Source organism: Lepisma saccharinum, chromosome 1, assembly GCF_977018435.1.
Source record: "Lepisma saccharinum chromosome 1, izLepSacc3.1, whole genome shotgun sequence".
In the NCBI taxonomy this organism is placed as follows: domain Eukaryota; kingdom Metazoa; phylum Arthropoda; class Insecta; order Zygentoma; family Lepismatidae; genus Lepisma; species Lepisma saccharinum.
In genome coordinates, this window is record NC_139229.1 from 212,479,732 (window position 1) to 212,502,450 (window position 22,719).

At 38.2% G+C, this 22,719-nt stretch overlaps 1 long non-coding RNA gene across 1 annotated transcript; it reads right to left on the minus strand.

The window, feature by feature from the left end:
- Positions 1–4,717: 4,717 nt before the first annotated feature.
- LOC145991605 (uncharacterized) lies at positions 4,718–9,121 on the minus strand. Its single transcript, XR_014442077.1, has 6 exons — positions 9,017–9,121; positions 8,612–8,755; positions 8,058–8,111; positions 7,438–7,630; positions 6,530–6,584; positions 4,718–4,842 (listed from the first exon to the last, which is right to left on the minus strand). It is a non-coding gene; the product is annotated as an uncharacterized LOC145991605 (long non-coding RNA).
- Positions 9,122–22,719: the final 13,598 nt, after the last annotated feature.

Consider the following 22,719-nt stretch of genomic DNA (forward strand, 5'->3'; position numbering starts at 1 on the left):
GCTGATCTAAGATAAGAAATAATCTGGATAGTAGAATAGCCAACTACACTTTTTTGCATGTAATTCTTGTTCAAAATAAATTAAAATGATCAAATTTCCTTAATTTCCAGAATATTTAGACAGACGTGCAAGATGAGTTATTCATGTCCCCAAAACCCACTATTTGGAGAAAACCTATGGTGGGGATACATTAGACATTTAGTTATGACTAAAGGGTACACTGCGGGCCTCCCCGATGGCACAGTGGTTGCGTCGTCACCTTGTAAACAAGGGGTCCTGGGTTTGATACTCAGTAGAGGCACATAGTGGTTCGGATTCCACTTTACTGTAGGCCCAGTCCTGATTAGCCTTACTGTGCATAAAGTGGACTTATAACAATCAATTAAAGGGTACACTGAGAAGAGTCGCTGATCTAAGATAAGAAATAATCTGGATAGTAGAATAGCCAACTACACTTTTTTGCATGTAATTCTTGTTCAAAATAAATTAAAATGATCAAATTTCCTTAATTTCCAGAATATTTAGACAGACGTGCAAGATGAGTTATTCATGACTAAGTTCAAACCAGAATTTTTCTTTCATTCATATCAGCTCATATCTACATTTCATATACATAATTTGAAGGATTAATAAACTACATGTATACATCCCCAATATAGATTCAATTTTATCAGATTTTCAAAGTCAAGTGTTACGATTCTGGCAGAAATGCAATGTGTTTAATCCCAAAATAATACAGAAATTCTGATTAAATGATACAATAGACTCATCCAAATAACTTCCTTAAAAGCATCTGCTGCAACCATTTTTGTAATACAGATTATGGTGCCAAATACAGTAAATTCGAAGGTTTAAATTGACAAGGATGGTTATGTTTCTTTGTTGTTTTATTATGCATGCATCATTAGAAACTGTACTTGTATATTATTTTAGCTCGCAGTGCATTTTTTTAAATGTTACATATATCAATTTTTGCTATCAACTTTTATTTAGTATTTTAATTTTTTGAGGTTTCTGTGGTATATTTCTTCGAAGTATTAGCTTATTTGTTTTTGAACTGGTGATATTATTTTTCTTTTTAAGTCTGGTAATTGTTTTATGTGTATGCATGTTGTTCAACGTTTTCTCTCTATTGTTTTTTTGTTATTACAGTTAAAAACTTTTATAGGGCTGAGCCGAAACAACTTTGAACCGATACCAATACTGTTACGGATTCCCACCGATACTGATACGGATACTTGAAAATTGCAATAATTAAAATTTGTTCAAAATATTATGGTGAGTAAATAATCTTCTCCTATATGCATGAATTTACCAATCAATTTTCATTTGAATATTCAAGAATAACAGAGTATTAAAAATAGATGTTACGTAATAAAACAATAGAGTTTTCTTTGATAATTTATGCAAAATAAAGAGGGAGCTTGAATTTTGCATGATTTAAAAAAAAAATAGACTCCGTGAAAATGTCGCGTGGAATTTTTGCTGACTCCGTGAAAGACCAAAATGCTGGAAAAGTATCGGCTGGTATTGGTAGGTGAATTCCAGCTGATACTTTACGATACCAATACATTGGCTCAGCCCCACTATCTTATATAGAAGCCTACTCATTCGGTGTTGGTTCGATTGTAATACATTATATGTAATAGAATAAGAAAGGGATCCAGAAGGCTAAATCTTCCATATACATTGTATTTATGCAGGTTTTTTTGTTCTATTGATAGGTGAAAATAATTTAATGCACATGAGGACCCTGTTAGCATGCTGTTTAATATTTATCTTGTCTTGGATTCAATTCCCACACATTTCAGTGGTTCACACCCAGTATTAATCAATCTCTTGGTGCATAATGTAAATTTTAATAGACTTGTGAAAATTACAGATTTTCCTAATTCTGTTGTGAACATTCTTACATACGTTATTAAAAAGATGTAATTGAAGTTTTATGGTCTCCTGTGTAACTAAGTGGTTACTGCTCTCACCTTCGTTGCAAGCGGTCCCAGGTTTGATTCCCAATGGAAGCCTCCAAAATTTCATTGTTGACCCATTGCAGAGCTACTTGAAAATAAGAGGCAATGGGGCTCGATGCACTGGCTGCACATCACCCAATGAAAATGCCACTCTGGCAGGCCCTGGCCCTTCGAGGGCTGTTGCCCCATGGGTTTAGTTTAGCTTGAAGTTTTACTTTGATTTTGCAAGTTATTGAATGCTCACAAAAAATCAATCAGTTGCAAAGCTTATCTCTATTAATACCTTTCATTTGATCTCTCTGATAATGCAGTGTACCATTCAAATTTAGATATATCTGTGCCTTACAAAATTTACTTTCCTATTATTTTTTTTTTTTTTTAAAAAAAGTGTTAATAATGATGTAGCTCCTATTCCACTTAAGTGACTATTGGAGTTTTTATGCTCACATTTTCATTTTTATTTGGAAAATCACAATTAAATGTTGGAAAATTTTGTAATTTCAATACAATAAAATGTATATACTTAAAGGTACTTACGATAGATAGTGAGTATTGATTTTAACAAAAACTACATTTCAGGATTCCATCAAGTTACCAAACTAGGCCAGTGTAACTACACCTGAACTACACTGTCCTAGTTTAGTAACCTGATGAAGGGATCAGTGGAATCCTGAAACGTAGTTTTCATTAAAATCAATACTCACTATCTATCGTAAGTACCTTCAAGTATATACATTTTATTGTATACTAACTTATTCCACGTAAGTCAGTCACACAAGCACTAAATGTAAATTGTAATTTCAACCATTGGCTTCTTTTTAAATTGTGATGCAAAATACATATTAAAAATTATGTTACATGTTCAATGTTAATATTATAGTGTGTTCACTCACAGATTCGTCAAAGTGAGTCAGGTTATTACAACTGAGATGTGTCCATGACTGTGTTAATATATTTTTTGTTGAATAAAGATGCACAAGAAAATCTAGTATTGAAAAATTTTTATGTAGAGAGAGGGAGCATGTATTCTTTGCTCAATCTTTTACATAAATATAGTGTTCAAATGAGATTATATCTTGACAAGTTTTCCGTTATTACTCATAAATATTTGTATTTACTTTATACAGTTGTTTTTATATTTTATATATATTCTTTTATAGTATTCTATTTTTGTAAGTATTTGTTCAGAGGGAGTATTATATGTGTGTCTTCCATATCTAACATGTAAGAAAAAGGTATTATGTAAATGATCTTGCATGTGAAATATTACTAAATAAAATAATGTTAAGAGACAGGCTTAATTATTAGTCTGTAGTATTGTTAAGTCTATTCTCACAAATCATTTTCATGAGTTGTATAACTGGATTAAATAGTCTGAAGAAAGTATATGGAAATATAATATTTAGCCTGAAATATACTTATTATTTTAACAAAAAATATACCTTAATAGCCTAACGAAATTCCTAGCCTTTAACACATTCACACCCAGATCTGGAAGGCCATTTAGACGGCCAGCCCAGGTATTTTCTGTATCCAAACTTACCTTAAAAAAAATAATAATAAAGCTGCCATCTTGAATTTTGGAGTTTTTCAAAAATGGCAACCTGGCTGCAAATGGCGCTCTTTCGTAGACTCTTTCAGCCCCGCAGATGGAAACCTGACCTTGTTGAGGGTTCCTGCTGGTGTCCCTTACCGATGACCCCTCAATGGTCCTCCAAGGGTCCGAACAATTTGTACCGCATCGGATCTCCACTCAAATCACATGGTGCACCCCTTTTTGTTCGCCAATCAATAAACTTTGGGGAAAATGCTAAACGACCTTAGTTTATTTATTTATGTATTTTACCTAAAGTGTCAGATACAGTACTGAATGACCATTTTACACTGAAACAGTAACAGCAGAAAAAATACAATAATAACATCAACAAAATAGAATACAAGATGGCACAGAAAAATGAAAATTATACATACATCATTAACAATTTTCTATAACTTTCTTTTGGCAAGAATATGTTCACTTTTGGAGGCAGGTTATTTATTATATGAGCGAGGAAGCCTGTAGAAGGGAGAACCTTGTAGTGGGATTGTGAAAGAGCTTTACGTTGCCGGTTGGCTGTATGGGGACTTGTAGATGAAATTTGTTGAGCAGAAATTCAGATTTAATTTTGCCATTCATGATTTTCTACAAAAATGTCATGTCTGCTAATTTGAGACGTGTGTAGAGTGTGGTGGTTGGTTATTTAAGACTGACATAATATCTGTTTTGTGATGGTTCCTCAGAGAAAGTATTTGTTGGCGAGCAATGGTGAGGAAAATGTTGAGGACAGAATTAATCTAGGAGAGATTAGTTTTTGAAGCCATGGTCCAGATAGGAGAACAGTATTCAAGAATAGGGATGATAAAGGAATTTGTAAAATATGCTGATGGATGGCTATGTCAGTTATTGACGACTATAAAATATATTACCAAACAGAAAGGAAATGGCAAGAGTTTCGGGTTTGAATCCCAGTGAAGAAACATACTGGATAGGATCTCACTTTAAGCTGTAGGACTAGTTCCGATTGGGCAGAAAGTGAACGTAAAATGAGACTCAGTAAACTGAAAAAGAAAATAGGAATCCTTCACCCTTTTAAAAAAAGAGATTTTTTGGTTCATCATAAAGTAAGAAGATGTTTATAATGTTTATGGGAAAAGTTTTATTTGTATTAATTTTTCAACATTTACAATTGTTCACAATCGTTTCATTACTGTTGTTCTTCTGTAGCGTTTGTGCTCTCTTCTTTATTGTGTTTGACATCTGAAATCTCGGTGAACTGGTCAGTGTAGCCATATTGCAGCTCTTTTGAATGACGTCATGAACTGACAGGGCCCCCTGGAAAGAAATACAAGAAGTACACATTAACAGTCGGTCAATCAAAGTCTGAATATTTGTACACACGCCTCGTATACTACTTAGACATCTTGCTTCTTAGCATTTTCAAAAGATACACTTCAATCTACAAGATGGTCTTGGATATCTGCAAATTCATTCAAACTGTTTTAATTAATGAAGATAAACTTCTAACCATGTTGAGAAGGAGTAAAAGTGGGAATATAATAAAAATGTCCATCAGCTATTCATTGATTTCAAAAAAGCATATGATTCGGTCAAAAGAGAGAAATTATATAATATATTAGTAGAGTTTGGAATACCTAAGAAGCTTGTTAGTATGATAAAAATATGCACCAGTGAAACAGAAAGTAAAATTCGTGTGGGTATTAATATGTCTGATAAATTTACAATTCATGATGGGTTAAAACAAGGAGATGCATTATCTCCATTACTCTTTAATTTTGCCTTAGAATATGCTGTTAGGAAGGTAAAAGAAACTAAAGAAGGACTAAAATTAAATGGTGTGACTCAGTTGTTAGCATATGTAGATGATGTAGACTTACTGGGGATGATGTGAATACAATTAAAAATAATGCTAAAATATTTTTCAAAACTGCTAAAGAGATAGGTTTGGAAGTTAACAAAGAGAAAACTAAATATATGCTTACAGGCCGAAACCAAGTGTTAGGTAATAATCAAAATCTAATTATTGATAACTCGTTTGAACCAGTTTCCAAATTCAAATACTTAGGAGTAATATTAACAAATGAAAATTATATTAAAGAGGAAATAAAAAGTAGGCTTAATTCAGGAAATGCATGTTACTTCTCTCTTCATAAACTTTTGTCTTCTCGTTTAATATCTAAGAAACTAAAAGTTAAAATCTACAAAACAGTAATTTTGCCTGTAGTATTATATGGATGTGAAACTTGGTCCCTCACATTGAAAGAGGAACATAAATTGAGAGTATTTGAAAATAAGATCCTTAGGAAAATCTTTGGACCTAAAAGGGATGAGGAGACAGGTGAGTGGAGAAGGTTACATAATTTAGAAGTACATAATTTGTATTCATGTCCAGATATTATTAGAATAATTAAATCAAGAAGACTTAGGTGGGCAGGCCATGTGGCACGAATGGGAGAGGAAAGAGGAGTTTACAAGATTCTTGTTGGGAAACCTGATGGTAAGAGACCTGTAGGAAGGCCAAGACGAAGATGGAGGGACAACGTTGAGATGGACCTAAGGGAAATCGGTAGGGATGGAAAAGAGTATATAGATCTTGCTCAAGATAGGGACAGATGGAAGGCCTGTGTTGCTGCAGCCATGAACCTTCGGGTTTAAGAAGGCTAGAGAGTTAGTTAGTTAGTTAAGTTAGTTATGTTGAGAAGGAGTGAAAGAAGCAGCAAAAGAAGTGTCAAAATTTGTAGACTGCACATCAAGATCTGATTATCATATCATAAAGAATACATTCTGTTTACCTTTTCAGAACACCTACAGAAACCACTAAAAAATACAAAAAATATCGCAAATTTTCTTGCTATAAGATGACTTTTATGCTAATCTGTTCGCTCAATTTCTTTCCAGAGTCCATTACCTGATGAGAAGTTGAATATCATCCTGTATTACATACATTAACAATTTTATAAGAAAAGCTAAGAATTATGGAAAACGTTTATCCACAACTTACCTAAGGGGGGCCGGAACCATGCTTCGCGGGGTGACCTCCTGTCTGGTGGCACTTCCTGTGGAGATGGAAAATGAGATTTTGAGTTCTCACTACTAATAATGGAGACACAAAAAATAAAGTTTATTTTAATAGGAAAGGCTTAAACCTACTTCACAAGAAAATTTCTGACTCCAAAAAGTTTTCAAGTTAAAATAGATCTACAGTAGGGTGGTTAGGAAATGTTGTGGCGTTGTAAGTGATCAAATTCTGTACTTAGTGGAAATTTACCCACAGGGGCGAATATTAGGTCTTGATTGAATATTTTAAATCTACTTTATGCACAGTAAGGCTAATCGGAACTGGACCTACAGTTTAAAGTGAGATCTGTACCATGATGTGCCTCCACCTGGAATCGAAAGAAGTGCAGAGACGATGGCAGGCAGAATTTGATGTATGGACTTCTTGGTGGATCTTGTGAAAGTTTGTATTACTGCTTCCATCCCTTTTTCATCCGAAACTGATTTCTTCCTGCCACACTGACCCAGATCACACACAGTTCTTTCCCTCTGAAACTTGTTACGTAATTTTGTAATTGTTACACGTGACGGTGGTGCAGTATCAAATTCTGCCCGCCATCGTCTCTGCACTTCTTTCATGGTTTCACATTTCCAAAAACACTTTAAAATCCACTTCCGTTGCTCAACGGAAAGGTTCCCAGCCATCTTGTCAATTACGTGTCACTACTGGCAACTGAACTAAAAGAAAAACAAATGAATGGCAACAAGCACTAATCATGACAGATCCAGATCCAAAAAGTTCCATCAGGTTATCTGTAATACTTTCTCTGTTATTAACATTCAAATAGTTTAAACCCCTTTGTGGGACACTCGGTATCTACAATTTGTAAAAGAGTGTAATCTGTTACTTACCTAGTTATCGTTGGAAGTGCCGCCTTCCCGCTACTTCGTTCCCTCCGCGTTTCGATGATCAACCGCCAGTGGTTTTCTTCAGTGTGTCTAATGCTGTGTTTTTGCTGCGGGGGGTTTATGTCTTGGCAGAGGTCATAGTCGAGACACTCTGCCTCCTCGATGTTCTCAAAATGACATGTACTGATGGGGCCCCCTGAAAAGAAGTAATAGAAATATAGGCTACGTTAACAATTTATCAATTATTGTGTACACACAAACTGTTTTTAACTTTTATTAATGAAGATAAACTTCTAACTGTGAGCACAAGGAGTGGAAGAAGGACAGAAGAAAGTGTCAAAATTCCTAGACTCTACACAATATGAAGAATGCATACTGTTTACCTTTTCTGAACACCTACAGAAACCACTAATGATCTCTAAAATATCATAAATATTTTTTAGCAGTAAGAAGGCTCCTCATATGCTTTTCTTAACATATGCTAAACTGTCAACCCAATTTGTTCCCAGAGTCCACTACGTGCTACGTGATGACAAGTTGAATATCATCCAGTCGAATGTTACATGCCTTAAGGGTTCTACAGAAAAGCCAAGAATTATGGAAAACGTTTCTCCACAACTTACCTAAGGGGGTCGTAACCATGCTTCGCGGGGTGACCTCCTGTCTGGTGGCACTTCCTGTGGAGATGAAAAATCAGTTTTTGTGTTCTCACTCGTAAACATGGAGACACATGAAATACACTTAAAATCTATGTCACATGAAAATTCCTGACTTCAAAAAAGTTTCAAATTGAAAGAGATCTACTGCAGGGTGGTCAGGAAATGTCGTGGTGCTGTAACTGAATGATCGAATTCTGTACTTAGTGAAAAATTACCTACAGGGTGATGCAGTTTAAAGTGGGATCCGGACCACTATGTGCCTCCACCAGGTGTTGAACCTGAGACCCTTTGATTACAAGGCGACAACGCATTATGAGTTGTATCTCAACAGTTTGCGTAGCAGTTGATAGACGCTTTAGTATTGAATGGATGACTTTCTCTGGAACAGAATTTCTAACATGAGGGTGCCAGTGTATGCCTGCTGAAGATTTTGGTGATCCACATTTTAAAGTGCGAATAGCCAAAGCAATCTTTATTGAAAATAGCTACAATTTGTAGGAGTTTATCCTGTAACTCACCTGGATTGGTTTGGAAGTGCCACCCTCCCGCTACTGCGTTGGCCGCTTCCCTTTATCGGCAGAGAGCATAGTCGAGCCCTCCACCCTTTGGAAGCGGCCTCTATTCGGCGGAGGGCATAGTCGAGCCCTCCGCGACGGGGCCCCCTGGAAAGAAATAAAACAAATATACATTAACAATTGATCTATCATTGTTTTCAATTTTGTGCACATGCCACGCTGAGTACTGTTATTGTTCTATATATATATAAAAAAAATCTGTATTCCTGTAAAGTTTTTCACTCTTATTCATGAAGGTAGAAAACAGAAACTTCTGATCATGTGCAGAAGAAGTGAAGGAATGAAAGAGAAAATGTGTCCACGTACGCTATATAAAGCACACCACATTACTAAATTCATAGACTGTACCTATATTTCAAATCACAAACCCTGACACCTTCTGTAAACAAAACCACCTGCATGCAGAAAGCATTGCAAACTCATAGAAGTAAAATAATCCACACAAAAATCCAGCGTTGTTACAGGATTCATTACGTAAGGTAAAACAATGGCCAATTTGTAGTATGGGATACGCTGCCGCAAATGACGTCTCACTTTAAACCCAATGCTCTTCCTTTTTTACTTATTGCTTCACCTTTATGGTTAACTCTTTGCACCAGTAATCATTTCCCATAAATTTGGCTTCTTTCTTTGAATATATTTTACTTGCATTTTTTAGACAAAATGATATAACATGGTAATGTATATTTCTAAGGTTTGATATAGATAGGAGTGTAGTTGAAATTTGTTTGTACATTTTATGTAAATTTTATCTTATGTAAATAAAATATATAATGGGCATAAACAGCCATATGCATTGCTGTAAGTCCAATAAATATATTGATGATCAAAACAAGACAAAAAGTTCGTAAATTTATTGTGGTTGGAAACTTTGACAAGCATCCTAATAACGATTTTTGTTCCGCCAAATATAGTGCACTTGGTAAAATAACTTGGTGACATGGCAAGGCAAGATAAGTGTGAACATTTTGTGGTAACAGTAGTATAAGCCGGAGACACATAAAACTCGGTTGTTTTCAAATAAAAATCATTGCTACTTACCTCATATGCATAGCGGAAGATTTTTCAAGCTGGCCATAACTTTTTTTCCATGAAAAACACGTTACTTTTAACATTATAATCATTTATTGGTCGTTGCTAATTCGGCGGGCAAATCTTGACTCACGTTGTCTATCGTCAGCTGATGTGCAGTATCGTCAGCTGATATGCAGTGTTTCCAAATGTATGAACTGATAAATGCCGCACAAACTATTCACAAAAGGTTTTTAAGCGAAAATTGAGGCTAGACTCTACTTTACGTCCTTATCTGCATGGTGATTGCTTCTTTGCGTTCGCGGTGCGCGATCGTGGTGCGGCACCCGGCATCTCTTCGGGTAAGTACCTTTTTCTTTTTACACTTCCTGTTCACGATAGCCCCACTATCCATTCACGGGGTGAAGGTATGCCTACGAGGTTAGGTTAGGCCTGTTAGGTTAGGTTCCATTAGCACTCATTTCACCCCTAAATATGTGCTTCATCATCTAAAAAATACCTCAGTACGTTCAATTGCGCATATCCGGACAACATCGGTTTTTCTCGATTTACTCCTTCAGGAAATTTTTGCTCGGTTTGGGATTTACGTTGTTGAATTCCTTACAAAATAAGCTTTCCAACGATATATGACACGTATTCCTTAGGAAAAGGACGTAAACTGGTCTTACCTTTTATTGGAAAAAAAAACGCTCACACGTCATCTTGTCAAACTTCCGCGTGGTTGCTACACTGTGAGGGGGTTACATAACCAAACACACGGAACATTTGATTCACGTAGTCGACGGTAATGGCGGCACGAGCTATCGCACAACGGAGATGCATGATTGACGAAAAATACCTTATTTACAGGCAAAATACGTAGCACGATTATAAAAAAAATGTCTCTGGCTTCAGAAAGTCCTCAAGAACACAATTCCGTAAGTACTTTCTCGTCTTTTCTCCTGTAAATTTTAAGAAATCCGTCTCCGACTTATACTACTGTTACCCATTTTGTAGTAATATAACTTTCAATGAGCTTAGAGATTTGTGTACATAATGATATTTTATAACATTGGTTATTTTCTAAAAATAATCATGTGAACAACAAGGAAGTAGTGCAACTTAGTAATATTGCCTGACTTAGCCTTAGAAAAATAACATGCCGAGTTCTATGCGTGAGGGAAAGTCTCCGTTTACTCCGAGCTTGTTTTCAAAACACCAGCAAGGACAGCCTTTGAAAAGGGATGAGAAACAGATTATACTCAATATTTATGTAACGTTCTGTCAGTAGTATCCTAAGAAACCAGTAAATGAAGTGGTTAAGTTGGTATCCCAGTGCAGTGGTGTGTCAGTGTCTGCAGTTTTAAGGGTTATGAAAGAGAGAATGACCGGGAGAGTAACAATGTATGCGGCTGCATATTCGTCTGATGTTTTGAGAACGGGTTCTCACATTCAGAGGCTCTTATATGAAATGAATAGGTGCGGCGAACTATGAGTGTAACAACAGATGATTGCGGTCATGGATCAGCTGACGCGGAGTGATACATCGAATCGGTGAGACCATTTGTTTACAGAAGGTCTCAGGGATGGTGATTTAGACCTTAGGTAAATATTGTGCATTTATGATAATCCAACAGATCATTTTCCTCCTAAATTCATTTCGGCATGTTTCCGGCAAACTGATCAGATCCTGCATTGAAAACATGCTGGATAAGCATTGTGTGAATATTCTTTACGGAAGTGATTCAAGGTCCAATTGAATGCATGATCTATGACCTTCTCCGAACACCTACTACAGAAACCACTAATAAACTTTAAAATATAATTTATAACATTAAGAAGGCTCCTCATATGCTAAACTTTTTGCCCAAATTCTTCCCAGAGTCCAATACGTGCTACGTCCGAATGTTAAATGCCTTTAGGGCTCTACAAGAAAAGCCGAGAATTATGGAAAAAGTTTGTCAACTTACCTAAGGCAGGCCGGAACCATGTTTCGCGGGGTGACCTCCTGTCTGGTGGCACTTCCTGTGGAGATGGAGAATCAGATTTTGAGTTCTCACTCGTAAACATGGCGACTCATGAAATACACTTCAAATCTATGTCACATGAAAATTCCTGACTTCAAAAAAGTTTCAAATTGAAAGAGAACTACTGCAGGGTGGTCAGGAAATGCTGTGGTGCTGTAACTGAATGATCGAATTCTGTACTTAGTGAAAAATTACCTACAGGGTGATGCAGTTTAAAGTGGGATCCGAACCACTATGTGCCTCCACCAGGTGTCGAACCTGAGACCCTTTGATTACAAGGCGACAACGCATTATGAGTTGTATCTCAACAGTTTGCGTAGCAGTTGATAGACACTTTAGTATTGAATGGATGACTTTCTCTGGAACAGAATTTCTAACGTGAGGGTGCCAGTGTATACCTGCTGAAGATTTTGGTGGGCCACATTTTTAAAGTGCGAATAGCCAAAGCAATCTTTATTGAAAATAGCTACAATTTGTAGGAGTTTATCCTGTAACTCACCTGGATTGGTTTGGAAGTGCCACCCTCCCGCTACTGCGTTGGCCGCTTCCCTTTATCGGCAGAGAGCATAGTCGAGCCCTCCACCCTTTGGAAGCGGCCTCTATTCGGCGGAGGGCATAGTCGAGCCCTCCGCGACGGGGCCCCCTGGAAAGAAATAAAACAAATATACATTAACAATTGATCTATCATTGTTTTCAATTTTGTGCACATGCCACGCTGAGTACTGTTATTGTTCTATATAAAAAACAAAATATCTGTATTCCTGTAAAGTTTTTCACTCTTATTCATGAAGGTAGAAAACAGAAACTTCTGATCATGTGCAGAAGAAGTGAAGGAATGAAAGAGAAAATGTGTCCACGTACGCTATATAAAGCACACCACATTACTAAATTCGTAGACTGTACCTAGGTAAATATTGTGCATTTATGGTAATCCAACAGATCATTTTCCCCCTAAATTCATTTCGGCATGTTTCCGGCAAACTGATCAGATCCTGCATTGAAAACATGCTGGATAAGCATTGTGTGAATATTCTTTACGGAAGTGATTCAAGGTCCAATTGAATGCATGATCTATGACCTTCTCCGAACACCTACTACAGAAACCACTAATGAACTTTAAAATATAATTTATAGCATTAAGAAGGCTCCTCATATGCTAAACTTTTTGCCCAAATTCTTCCCAGAGTCCAATACGTGCTACGTCCGAATGTTAAATGCCTTTAGGGCTCTACAAGAAAAGCCGAGAATTATGGAAAAAGTTTGCCAACTTACCTAAGGCAGGCCGGAACCTTGTTTCGCGGGGTGACCTCCTGTCTGGTGGCACTTCCTGTGGAGATGGAGAATCAGATTTTGAGTTCTCACTCGTAAACATGGCGACTCATGAAATACACTTCAAATCTATGTCACATGAAAATTCTCGACTTCAAAAAAGTTTCAAATTGAAAGAGAACTACTGCAGGGTGGTCAGGAAATGCCGTGGTGCTGTAACTGAATGATCGAATTCTGTATATATATAAAAAAGGTAAAGTGCTCCCTTGTGCTTTACACTACTCCATGGATGCGTATAGGGGTGTGGAGTTAAAGCCCCACACTTTCTTCATCACTGCCGAAGGTGGGGGTGATGTGATCAGCATCATGCCCCTGGCTGCCTTTACCCCTTAGAGTTTGCTCCAGGTACCCACTTTGTATGACGCTGGGTGGGTGCCGGAGCTGCTTGAACAGGTGGAAAAAAATCCCGGTTCTTCCCCACCGGAGATCAAACCTGGGTCTCTCGCATGGTAGTCAGACGCACTAATGACTTCAGATCGAATTCTGTACTCAGTGGGAATTTTCCCACAGGCTGACTGAATTGAAAGATTGATTGGATTTTTCTTTCAAGTCCACTTTATTCATAGGAATGCTATTCGGGACTTGACATACAGTTTAAAGTGGGATCCGAACCACTGTGTGCCTCCACCAGGTGTTGAACCTGAGACCCCTTGATTAAAAGGTGACAACGCATTATGAGTTGTATCTCAATAGTTTGCGATGGCAGTTGATAGACGCTTTAGTATTGAGATGGATTACTTTCTCTGGAACAGAATTTCTAACGTGAGGGTGCCAGTGTATGCCTGCTGAAGATTTTGGTGATCCACATTTTAAAGTGCGAATAGCCAAAGCAATCTTTAGTGATTAAAGTTGCGTTAAATTTCAAATTGAGACTTTCGGTGATCCAACAATTTGTAGATCACATGAGCAGAACTTCCTGTTACTCTTTTAATCATCTCTCATACGGGAACAGAAAGAAGTATAGGAGTTTGACCAAATAGCTACGATTTATAAAAAAGTGTATTCTGTTATTCACCTTGTTATAGTAGGAAGTGCCACCCTCCCGCTAGTACATTCGCCAGAGACCTAGGCGAGGTTGCTTCGGTAAAGGTGTTTCATAGATTGTAATGCTGTTCGTTCGCAGCGGTGGGTTTTTGTGCTCATCCTTTTTTGGCGGAGGGCGTAGTCGAGCCCTCCGCAATTTGCTTCCTTGGCTTGATTTTCAACGCCTGAAGAGGATACACCACCCTCCTTCCTCCCTCGCTGGCAGTGGTCACCACCTGGTTCGTTATCCTTAGGAATGAACTCGTCTGTCAGGACTCCCTCTCCTCCCTTTGTTGTGCTTCGGAAGGCCTTTGTGGAGCTATCCTTTGGTAGGGGGGGGGGTTGATGGTGAGAGGGATTGTAGCGGATGGGGGGAGAAGCTACAATGGAAAGAAGAAAAAAAACATGAAAGAAAATGTTCAATTGTTGAACGCTACATTTACTGGATACAGGTAATAAATTACAGTAAATATGGTAAACTCAGATGACTACGTACCTCCTACTGCTTCTTCCTCCTCCTGAGGAGCATGTCGAAGGACCGACGGAGGAGGCCTCTCTTACGCTTCCCGCAGTCGCTGAAATCATAAAGAGACGCCGTGTTACATCACCATGAATTCTTATACTGGCTGATTTGTTGTACAGACAAACAATTCAGAGTTCGATTTCCAGCCCATGTTTTGGATCAATCTCAACGTGATACTGCTACTTGCAATTCTGCTCTTCACTATAATGGAACCGCCACACCTATATCACCAAAATCCTTATCTGCAACATCTGTGGGGGATTTTACCTGGGAGAAACATCCACATACCCCAACCTCAAGATCAACGACCACAGCTTCTAGATCCAAAACTTAGACTTCACCGTTGCTTCCATACCAACAATCACAATATCCATTTCAACGACTACCACCAAGAACGACTGCACCGGTCCACCACCTCGGTACGGAAATGATGGGAGAGGGCTTACATATCAGCCATGATTGCAACAACGCCCTTTGGCGTGAATAAGGTTATTCTGCAACTTTCCCAAACATCCCTATATCCACCCTCTCATCCCAATTCCAAAATCCCTATATTTACGCATCACGTTGCGCCACCTTTCTCACACACCCTACCACTCATTCTTGGACAGGCTTTGTGAGAGAAGCAGGTTTGCTCCATACAGCCAGGTCGATCAGTCACTTCCATTTCCACCATCTTTCTATGACCGAAGAGGCAGCTATACTGCTATGCTGCTATACCAGGGGTAACAGGTTTGAATTCCCGCCTGGGCATGAATGTTGTTTGTTAATGTTCCTCCATCAATTTCATCATATCATTACTCATCCTCATCATCATTATTAGCCAAAATATGGCAGAAAAGTGGCGCTAAATAACTCAAATTAATAGTCAACATATGTTCATGAATCTATTTATCTATACAACTACAGGACAATAATAGACATACTTAAATACACACGTATGTATATGATAAGCTAATGCTGTACAAGAGTAGAAGAAACAGTGGGTCTAACGAAAAATCTGCCATAGCTAAGGGGGTCCTTTTATAGAAACCATAGGAGTATTTTCAATGACGGACCTGTCCGGGCCGCCCCTGGACCCTGGTGGGTCCCCGCAATTTGGCCATTTTGTGGGATTTTTCACTCCTAGGCTCAGTGTCTAAAATGAAAACGGGGTACATTTTCGGATACCTTGGACCTTGGCCAAAAACATCAGGATAAGGATTTTGGCATGCTTGCCATGGCAACACTCCTCCCCCCCCCCCCCCCGGCCATCCAAAAAGTGGGATTCGGGAGTGGATGTTGGAAACATGCTGGGAATTTTTTCGAAAATGGCGACATGCGATAAGTCGAGTATGAACTGAATCAGTCTCAGGTTTGGCTACAGGGTCCCAAAAAGTTTTTAAAAAATGCATTTTTTACGTGGCCAACGGTGCCGAAAACATGGGTAACTTTGAGAATTTTTGATGCGAGAACCATGACAGATGGAGCAATTCCACTTGACGATTTTAGAAACAGGAGGTTTAGGGCTACCACATGATATTTTTTGTTTTTCTTATACGACCAATAGTAACAGAGCAGCGCCATTTTGAATTTGGCTCTTTTTGATTTCAAAGTCACGTGACAGTAGGTGGAATAGGTTTGTGTTAGGGTTATACTATAACAATGGTGTTCATTATAACTATGGTATATTATAACATTATAACTTACATGGTCTCCTGCTCAGTTGTGATTCTTGATGCTGCTGGTTCAGGTGCAACAGATTCTGCGAATGCGATTTTCCCGTGATTGAGAGGAAATTGTCTTCCAGTGGCAGATGGCTTAGATGCGGGTGTCATACTTTCTGGCACACTGTATATTTAAAGCAGAGAATAAACTATGTATTGAATGATCTCACAAACTATTACAACATAATTGAAGTTTTTGAAATTTTTTCTGCTGTTCTATATTTTTAATAGAAAATCTGTTACTACAAATATATAATTACATAATTTATCAGTAAAGAAACATTTAGATCTGGAACAAACTGTAAACAGATTTCTCTACTGTTACTTAGAAACAGACAAGCAGAGATAATAGCTATTTCAATTAATTAAATATGCAACTTACATGCTCCCCTTTCCAGTTGTGACTCCTGACAGTGCTGGTTCTGCCAATTGTCTGGCAATACCAGATGTCCCTGGTGGTGCCAATTGTCTGGCAATACCAGATGTCCCCGGTGGTGCCAATTGTCTGGCAATGCCAGATGTCCCCGGTGGTGCCAATTGTCTGGCAATACCAGATGTCCCCGGTGGTGCCAATTGTCTGGCAATACCAGATGTCCCCGGTGGTGCCAATTGTCTGGCAATACCAGATGTCCCCGGTGGTGCCAATTGTCTGGCAATACCAGATGTCCCCGGTGGTGCCAATTGTCTGGCAATACCAGATGTCCCCGGTGGTGCCAATTGTCTGGCAATACCAGATGTCCCCGGTGGTGCCAATTGTCTGGCAATACCAGATGTCCCCGGTGGTGCCAATTGTCTGGCAATACCAGATGTCCCCTGTGGTGCTCTAGTTCCTTTCGACACTTGTCTACCTGGGGCTGACATCCTTGATGCCTGAAAAATCACAGTAAAGACAAAATGGAATAAATACGAATACTTGTACTCAATAAATCATTATTGTTTGAAATGAAACCCAGCTACACTTATTGTTAGACAACTTAAATATAGTCAACTTACTTTAAATGAAAATTATAATTTACTTTACTGTTAGAAAATCGAAATTATTGAATTCAGTAACCTATTGACTAACTCACGGGAATAATATATTGTCTTTAAATGTACAATACAAGTAATGATGATAATGTTTTTTGTTAAGGCTGAGTCGATACCACTTTGAACTGCTACCCATACCGATGTCAATACTCTCACCGATACCCACCAATACCGAGGGCCTCCCCCTATGGTGCAGTGGTATCATCTTGGCCTGGTAATCAAGTGATCCTGTGTTCGAAACCCTGTGGAGGGACATAGTGGTTCAGAATTCTGATTAGCCTTACTGTGGACTTAAAACCAACTCAATCAATCAATCCCACCGATGCTTGAATATTGCAGTAATTAAAGTTTGTTCCAAATATATATACCACTAATTTTGTACATCAGTTTACCGAAATCATTGTTCTAAAATATTTTAAAATTACATCAGAACATTGAATTTCATGTTATGTTATCACAAAATTAAGTTTTTTTCACACAAAACTTCTTCAAAATGAAAACAAACTTTGATAGTTTCCAGGATGATTAGACTCCACCAAAGTGTCACTCAGCATTTTTTGAGGTATCCATGGAAGAACAAAATGGTGGAAAAGTATTGACAGGTATCGTCAGTAACCTATGCTTTCCGATACCGATGCTATTGGTATCCGCCGATGCCAGTACATCGACATCAGCTCAGCCATAGTTTCTGATCATTGGGGCATAACTTTATTCTGATTTTACGAAACCAAACAGGACAAACTAAAACAGTGAAACAGATCTCTATGAAGGAGTGGTTAGCACCATGCTCCATGATGGCAGGGGTTCTGTGTTTGAATCCTGTCCTGTGTACAGATGTTCTTTGTGAGTGTCCCTCACAAAGATCAATAATTAGAAAACAATCCAAAATAATAATTATTCTCCCCTTTAAGTAACTACTTTTTTAATTTTTTTTAGCAGCGTCGAGCATTTAAAGTTAAAATCGAGAGTGGTGATCAAAATATTTTGGATCTACACATCGAATTCAATTGACCAAAGTTATTTGCCAGCTCTTTTTTCTTAACAAAAATGGTTTGTACGTTTTTAAAGTCACGTCAGAATTTGTCCCAGTCTCTGGTCCCTGTTCAGAGAGCAAGAGTCTGCAGTGTTAGAGAGAAACTAACAACTTGACAGGACAAGAAACTCCTAAAGGAAGGAAACTCCTACTTTAAATTACTTATAGAGTTATATCCTAGTGCTTACTGCAATCTTCTTCTGCAATTTCGTCCCCTTTTCCAGTGGTGAGAGAGGTGATGTGCTTACTGCAATCTTCTTCTCCTTCTGCATCGTCCTCTTTGCTATTGGTGATTCCAATGGTGGGAGAGGTGACACAATATCCTTTCCGTCATTACGTGGCAAATTCCTTGTGGTGTCATCCTTGTTGCACGTCTGCTGGCTTCCATGTGCATCAAGGGGAGACTTAATCCCTGGTGCTGCTAGCTTATTAAATTTTTCTATAACATTCTGTTTCTCTTTTGCCCCCACAATAAGTTTACTTTCAGGACCTCTTTTGTCACTGACAGCATCAGCGGAACTTGCAGGTGGCTGTGAAACTTTTAGTGAAGCTAGATGGTCCTGCGCATCCTTAATGGAATCAATGAGCCGCTGTATTGCAGAGGCTTCAACTTGAACCTAAATGCCAATTAGATGAAAATTTAATTACTTTATGCAGTTTCAGAACTAAAAACATACAAGTTATGCTTGAGAACATTGCATCGATATTTCAAGTTTGTTTCGCAATTAGGGGCTCCCCAGATGGCCTAATGGTAACGTCCTCAACTTGTAATAAAGGTGTCCCATTTTCAATACCTGATGGAGGCACATTGCACAGTGGTTCGGATGCTACTTTAAACTATAAATCCAGTCTCGACTAGTCTCTCTGTACATAAAGTGGACTTATAACAGAAATTCAAACAAACAAGCAGTAGAAGCTTAAAAAGGTAAAGTGCTCCCCTGTGCATAGCACCACGCCATGAAGGCGTATAGGGGGTGTGGGGGTAACGCCCCACACTTTCTTGATCCGGTCGTGAGTGGGGGTGATGTGATCAGCATCACGCCCCTGACCGCCTTTACCCCCCAGGGTTTACCCCAGGTACCCATGTTATTAGATGCTGGGTGGGCGCCGGGGCCGCTTTCACCGTTAGAAAAGTTCCCGGATTTGAACCGGCCGGGGATCGAACCCGGGACCTTTAGCATGGTAGTCAGACGCGTTACCGACTGAGCCACCGCGGCCAATTATATATCAGAAGCTTAAATTATAATATTTTGAAATCTATGTAACACCCAGTGCTAAAGATTCAATGAAGTTCCTTAATTTATGTGGGTTATGCACATTTACACCCTGAATATTAGACTGTATTTTATTTAGTTAAAGAATTTAAAGTCAAAGTTTATTATTTTTAAAAAAAAAAAAAAAAAAAATTGGATCCTTTTCGAACAGAGAAGAATGGAACTTTATTTTCTGAATGTGGAACCTAGTGAAGACCTATAATTGTAATGCTAACCCAATCTTCAAATGTATGCATTGTTTTCCAACGTAGTCACCGTAGTTTCTTCCCCACAAGCGAGAGTGCTGACAGGTTATAATTCACTGTGTAGAATGCAGCCTGGGTAAGCCGCAATAGGTGCATTGTAATGTCGCAAGCAACAATCACTTTCCCTGGTTCAATGACAATATAAAATAGTGGAGACCAAAGATTTTAGTCCGGCGACTTATTTCAAACTAGAAATTTCATGCCCTGCTCTAGAGTTTAGTCCACTTATGGTGATTAGACTGATGATGGAAAATATATGTAGCATTTGGTAAAGCCAACCCCTGTTTGAAATCCCCAGGTTTTTCCCATTAGTGAAGATTTGAATTTTGTCAGATATTTCCGAGCCATATCTGAGTGCCTAGAGCTGAGTAAGAATGATGCATAAGGAAATGCAACTAAAACGCTAATTTCTAGTTTGGCTAGAAGTTTTATATTTAGATTAGGGTAGGCTACAGAGATAGTTAGGCTAAGGTACCAATGGTTAGGCCATAGGTACGTCTTTGTTGAATTAAGGAAATTAGTTGATTTGGTCAATGCACATATGGAAATGCTATGTAAATATGTATATAAAAACAGCGTATAATAAATCCATGTAATCCGCCATGTTAATGTTTTGTTTTGACGAATTAACTCCAAGAACTATAGTAATGTTATTTTTACTGTATGTTTTATTCATGTTATGTACTTGTAGCATTATACCTAGGGACTGAAATATAAATTTTATGTATGACCACCCTTTCGTAAATCCAGCGTTACTTTAACCTACTCTCGAGACACCCAGGGAGAGGTGTGGAAGAAGAGAGTGAGACTTGATGAATGAAATGAAGAACCAGGTGCGGACTAAACGAGGGAATCGGGGTTCGTTACCGCAACATTTAAAGTAGCAGACAGACACTTCTGAACTTCAACACCGCTATTCGTATACTTTGTTGAACGTCATTTCCTTGCACCAGCCTGACACCGGAACACACCTGCACTACACCTGGTGTCAAAAAGTGCATGAAACCATGTGATTTATATGTCAATAATTTCTTTCTGTGCAGTCAATCTGCATTAGGTCTAACCATAGATGCAAGTAGAACATGAAAATTGTCTTTGTTTCACTTCAAAAGGGTTTGTTGTGAGTTGCAGCAACCATCACAAAACACAAACACAAAGGGGAAGTGATAATAAACAACCGTACAAGTTTCTACCTATTTCCCCTTTCAGGTTTGGACTTGTCCACTCAAGCTAGACACATCATCCATGCTTGCCCTGTATATGTTGGATTGCACTATGTTCTAACAACACTACATCAATCAGGCTGAGTCGGAATATCTTTCAGTTGCTGTGAATGGAAACAACACTACTCTTTCCTGTTAGAAATGCATAGTATGTCCGGATAAAGCCTTTTTATCGTGTGGCCAGAGTTTGCATGGATGTCTGAAAATTGGGGAAATGCCCCCTTGGGAAATGAATATCAGCCTAAAAGTACGTATTTCATACTTACAATTTCATTCCAGTCACAGTAATTTATGTTGATTTTTTCAGGGTGTTGGAGAAAAATCATAATTTTAAACTGGAGGATCAAGTTTGAGGGTAAGCTCTATTATGGGGAAAATATGCCTCTTCTGTCAACCTTTCTGCAAACATAATGTTTACACACTAATGTATACATAATCCTGTAGTTGATTTTATACACTAAACCATAGGCGTAACTTGGAGTTTATATTTGGGGGGTCCAAGTTAATCGGTGAAAAACGTTATTACTAAAGTGTGTGTGTATACTGATCAAAACAATTAGGGGCATTTGTGCTGCCTGCACATGGGTTCCCCATCCGAAGAGGGAGGTGTCAGCATTTATTCTTATGTTCATGGATATTTTATTGTACAATAAGTGTATCTTCATCAATTTAATCATATCATCACTCATCCTCATCGCCACGATTAGTAAAAAGTGGAAGAAAAGCGACATAAAATAACAAAACTGACTTTTGTAGTTTTACTTTTTTCTTGCTCTAATGGTAGTCTTAGTCTTATGTGGCTAACAGTACCATGCAATTATTTGCACATGTAATTTCGTTTTCTTATATAGGTGAAAAGACACACGTGGTTCACAACAAACTTCGTGGGACCCTGTCCTTAAGACCTAGCGTTCGATCAATACTTGAAATATAAACCTCCCCCCAGCGCCAAGTGTATTTTCCAAAGTCGTGTTGCGTGTTTTAAATCAAGAAAGAGTAAAGAAATCAACAAGTAGGTCAAGAAGTCAATAAAAATTAGGGATGGGCCGATATCTAATTTTGGCCAATACCGATGTAAAATTTACCGATACTGATAACAGATATTCTACCGATCTGATATAAAATTAGAAATGGTCCCTGAAGAACATAATAGGTTCATTGACCTCCTTAATAAATGTGTGTTTCAAGTTGACTGCAGTGAAAAATAAATTGCATATTTAGACATATACTTTTTTAGAAAGTAGGGTATCGAGATTATCTATAAAAACTACAACAAAATGGCAGAATTTTGCACTAAATTATCAGACCTGACATCTACAATAAAAAATTAAGGAACTAAAGAGACGGTCCTGCACTCTCTTTTTCCTCGAGAGAATTGGTTGCTCTGCCGCTAGCCTACACGTAACACAGATAAAATCGTAAATACAAAGGAGCTTAACCCTAAGTTGATATACGTGTTTCAGAGTATACGCGGTTAGTATACGTGTGAGCGTATACTCTCCAAATACTTTAAGGAAAAAGAACATGTAAAAATAGGCTCAGCTTCACAAGGAGTTTGATCCGTGTTGCGATCAGTCTCGCTTTTCAATAATTTTAACAACATTATCATCTGTGCCCTGAGAATCAAA